General features: G+C 46.8%; 1 pseudogene across 1 annotated transcript; it reads right to left on the reverse strand.

Moving 5' to 3' along the window:
* Positions 1 to 216: 216 nt before the first annotated feature.
* On the reverse strand, positions 217 to 4608 carry LOC307058626 (polypeptide N-acetylgalactosaminyltransferase 11-like; annotated as a pseudogene). The gene is made up of 2 exons: positions 4590 to 4608; positions 217 to 1964 (listed from the first exon to the last, which is right to left on the reverse strand). The product of its transcript is annotated as a polypeptide N-acetylgalactosaminyltransferase 11-like (transcript).
* Positions 4609 to 5015: the final 407 nt, after the last annotated feature.

The raw sequence follows: 5015 nt of genomic DNA on the forward strand, positions 1-5015 counted from the left end.
AATTGTATTCTTGTTTTCTGTCATAAGCAAAAAATTCCTTAACGGCAGCTCAGAAGTGACCTTGATGTCTTGGTGAAACATACTTCTTCACCTTCTGATGGTCACTTGGTGCTCCAATCTCTAGTATATCTGCTGTCTCACCTTCGCTAATCTTCTCAGGCCTCTCCATTAGGAGGACAAGTGTGATGAATCACCATTCCAGCCACGGAGTCTGTCTTAACTCTCCAAATGCCACCGTTGTGAGGAGGTGCCATCACAGGTTGCCATAGCAACATAGCCTTTGTGACTCGGTAGTCACAAAGCCACTCTTAGGCACTGTCCACCTGGCACCTGGTACAGCCAATTATTCTTCCCAAAATTCTATTGCTGGGCTGCCCCTGACCCATTACACTTCATGAGCACTTGATGAATGAGCTTCCGACATATCCAGGCAAAGGGAGATTATTTAAAACCAAGTCATGCTCTTCATTATAAATTCAGAGCTGATTAGGGTCACCGTAGCCACATCCCTTAAGCACTCCTAGGCCTCTCTTCTGACTTGGGTGGCCCTGGGCCACCAGACACTTACTGATCTGGAGGTGACAGAGCCTTTCCCATTGAAGGACTTTGGGACATTTTGACCTTCTTTCGATAAAAATGGATTGCTAGGGTTTGGCATTGGGCTCAGGTATCTGCATCTCTTGGTAAATGTTATCCAAATATCATTTAAATGATTTACAACCCAACTTCTTCCTCTATTCAACATGCTTATTGATATTTCCAAAGCTTTTGGACCCCAGCCCAGGTCTTATGGAAAAATACTCCTCCTTATATTCATCCAACTAAACATGAACCAGTCTCATCACGCATGTCATGATATCCTCGCCTTCAGGAGAACCATACGGTTGCCTTTTCCCAAAAATGTGTCCAACTCTAGAGCAAGGGATGATGAAGAGTTTACCTCCACCCATCCAAATCCGAAATGATATTTCAAAATTTTCTCCTCCCCAGATATCCCTGCCACTGTCACACTGTCCAAGTTCAATGAAATAGTTTCTCTTCATGGCAAACAATCCTCCAGCAATGGTAGGTGACTTTACTGGTGTAGTAGCTCCCTCCAGGCCTCTGAGCTTGGAAAAGGGAGCACGACCCCATCTGAAATGCAGCCCCCAGTTGAATCCCCCTCACAACACAGGGGAGGAGCTGTAGGTGAGGGTCAGCCCTGATGGTGCTGGTCACCAGGCATCCTACCGTCCGCTAGTCCTCCTGGATGACGGCCAGCAAGGAGCCGGCCACATCACAGCCGCTGTGATTATTCTTCCTCAAATCAATCTCCCACGCTTTGTATTTTTTATTACTTTAATTTTGCCAAGGAGGTAGTTTTGGACATATTCATGTAGCTCTCCTTTCAAATCACTGTCCACGAGCATGATTTCCTGAAGAATCCAGGCACCCATGTGGTCTAGGAGGCTGTGCACAGGCCAGAGCCAGGCACACAAGCCTTCACTGTAGAAACAAATAGCAACAGCAGCCACTGGCAAATCCATTGAGTCAGACTTGTCTGTACATGCTGCATTCCTCGTACCTGCTACATCTCTGTGGCATCCAAGCCCTGACTCAGAAGTATATTGAAGGCATGTTTCTGATACCGCAGGTCTCTCAATGCCTGATCACTTTCATTAAAAATCATACCCAATGCAGAAGAGAATTTCACATTATCTTTTTCTGGATCTTCAATATGGTTATTTCTCACATCATCAATTTTGTTTGCTTTGAACTGTGATTCTAATACTCCACTTGGACCTCGAGTGAAACAGGGATAGAATTTGGGGAGGAAATAGTCCATGGAGCCCAGACACCTTGACTAGCACATTCTTAAGTGGTTGTCAGTTCACTGAAGCTGAAATAAACAAAAAGCAAAACTGTCCAGTTCACAGGTGTAAAAGAACATCCAGAACAGAAATATCACACGGTGACACTTCCCACTGTAGACCCAGCATAGCTGAAGGGCTGCTTTCAACTTCCTGGAGCAGAAGGTGCTGGAGCCATAAGCTGGTGCTGGAGGTTGGGTGTGAACTGGCGTGAGAGTGAGAAACTCTGGGGATGCAGTCATGGGTTGGGGGCCACACTTCCGGAGCTTGACCTCCAGGACCCTGGCTCCATACTGGAACCATGTGGGGGACTTTTACATCTCACTGATGCCTCCGCCTCCCCCAGAGACCAACTGAATCAGAATCAGGAGTCTGGGCTCCATTCTGGCTTCATCTACTCCTGTCCCACACCCAGCTCAGTGACCGTCTAAAACATCAATCTGATCATCCCACAACCCCCTCCCGAAGCATCCAGTGGTTTCTCACTGTACTCAGGACAAAGATCATGTCCCTGTCAAGGCCTGAAGTCCCTCTGAGTTCTGTTCTCCACTGGTCTGGCCCTCTCATTCACTCACAAGGATGCGGTCCAGCTACTCACCACCATGAACTTACCAGAAGCACCACTGACACATTTACTGTACCTCTTGACTGCCCCCGGTTATTATGTTTCACTTTGATTAAAAACACAGGTGCACATATTCCTTATTTCAGGTGTTCTCTAGGGGCAGAGGCAGCCAATTATCCCATTACAGAAATCATGTACCTGGAATAATGATTATGCCTCAGAGGAACCCAATTGCATCAATTGAATAAAGTCAAAGCATTTAGATTGCTCTTAAGGAAATCAGGCATGCACAAGAATGGCTGACTTGTTATTAGGGGAGATACTAGCTCTGGGTGGAAATTCTACCAACTGAGATCAAGAGCGCGGGGGTGGGAATGAGGGATCCCTTGGAAACATGTTGAGTCTGAGATGCCGTGGGGGACTCCGGTGGGGAAGCCCAGTGCACGGTTAGTTGGATGATTTTGAAGAAGGAGGGAGAGTCTAGGATGGAGACAAAGCTGGGAAAGCACCAAGATTGAGGAGGTGGTTCAAACTATCTGAACAAAGAGATCACCCAGCCACTGGGTGTTAGGTGACCATTGCTGGGGCAGGTAGAGGGAGAGAAGGATGGAGACGAAGAGAAGATGCAGAGAAAGGGACAGTGAGAACGAAACCAAGGAGTGGAGAAGTTTCAAGCAAGAGAGGCAGTGTGTCCAAAAGGACGAGTAAGATGAGGCCATCTCAGTAACCCAGGCTGGGGGAGGGAGGGGTCTGCAGGGACTGGATCAGGTATGGTTTCAGCAGTAAGATGGAGGTGGAGGTTGGTGCACAGAAGACCGAGCTATAAGCGGGAGATGAGGAAGGGCCTTGACCAGTGGAGGAGAAGAGGCTGCTCCCCTTTGCACACGAAATAAAATTTAAAAAATAAAGGCTAGTGTCCCTGTTTCCCAGCTCCTCCCTGGCCCACAGACCTCTTCTTCCAACCTCTCAGAGCATGGTGTGCGTGCATGTGCTGTGTTTAAGTCACTTTGCTTTCAGATTCTTGCCTTTCATTTATTTAAGACACAAAATTTTTTACATGCATCCCGTATTAGTCAGGGTTCTCCAAGGAAATGAAACCAAATGTATTAGGAGATTTATTTTAAGAAATTAGCTCATGTGATCACGGGGCCTAGCAAGTCTGAGATTTATAGGGCTGGCAGGCCGGAAACTCAGGCAGCAGTTGATGTCACAGTCTTGAGAGAGAATTTCTTCTTTTCCGGGAAACTTCGAGTTTTGCTCTGAAGTCCTCCCACTGATTGGATGAGCACTCCCTGCCATTACTGAGGGTAATTATCTCCTTTATTTGCAGTCATCTGATTGTAGATGTGAACCACATCTACTTCCCTGCAACACCTAGATTAGCATTTGATTAAATATCTGACTGATGCATAAAACTAACCAACTCACCTCCTAAATGATGCAAACTGCTGGTCTCCTACTCCAGCCAGACCAATGACGGAGTGTCATATCCATTTAATAAAATATCAGAAAATGGAAGGAGGATGTGGGGGTCCTCCTACAGCCCCTCAAATAAGACACGAAAAATTGGAAGAAGCTGTAACTCTACTTTCTCAGAGGATGATTTTCAGTTTCTTTGGAATTCCCCCACATGGCCTGTAAGATAGAAGGAACCATCTTATTATGGATGCAGCAGTGTAGTCTCAGAGCACTTCTCCAGGCGTGTTAGCGAGCAGGTGCCTTTACAACGACAGTCGGGGAGCTGATAAAATGCTGTCTCCCACACTCCGTTCTTCCAGTGTATTTAACAAGACTAAATCGGTCCTCCGAGCTTGCTGGTTTTTTCCTCCCTTCTTCTCATGTTAACCTGTCAGCTACGTGAGCCACACCTCTTCTGCCACAAGGGAAGTGAGGGTCCCCGAGACACCCACACAGCCACCTCTGACGATGCTGTTTGCCCCAACAGAATACCCCCGACCCAAAGTGAATCAGACTGCAGGATCGATCTGCACTGCAAGTCACTTGCTTTAGATGGGATGGAGGGCACAGCGGGTGGATGGGGGATCCTTGGGATTCCTGCCTGCCCACTCCTTGCCAGTGCCCTTGCTGCCTTTAGCTTTCTGCAGCTCTTACGACTCTTAAACTGGTACGTCCACAGTGAGTAACACCCTTAAAAACTGTGGTTATAGACCTACCTGAGATGAGAATCAACATCTCTCCAACTGACCAATAAGGCTCAGATCACTGAGATAAAGTGTGGCTCCACTAGACCAGGGATTTCCATCTGGGGGTCCAGGGGCCCCTTGGGTTCTATGAACTTGAATGGGGGAAAAAATGCTCCCTTGTTTTCAGTAACTTCTCAAATGCAGCATTCCTTCAGTTATGAATGTAGGTGACATTCCAGAGTGGTGGTCTCAGCACCTGTGGCTTTGTCACCAACGGTGATCACAGATACTTCCACGTCTCACCACAGTTGTAGCAGAATTCTCAAAATAGCCTCTCTGTTCATCCCTACTTCAAAATTCCAGCCAATGTGAGTCACTAGCCAGATCTTGCATTTACTGTGTTAATAATGAAGCACACATATTACTGTATCACATTTGTTTTCTCGAATATGTTTA

This window comes from Hyperoodon ampullatus (assembly GCF_949752795.1).
Source record: "Hyperoodon ampullatus genome assembly, chromosome: 1".
Lineage (NCBI taxonomy): Eukaryota > Metazoa > Chordata > Mammalia > Artiodactyla > Ziphiidae > Hyperoodon > Hyperoodon ampullatus.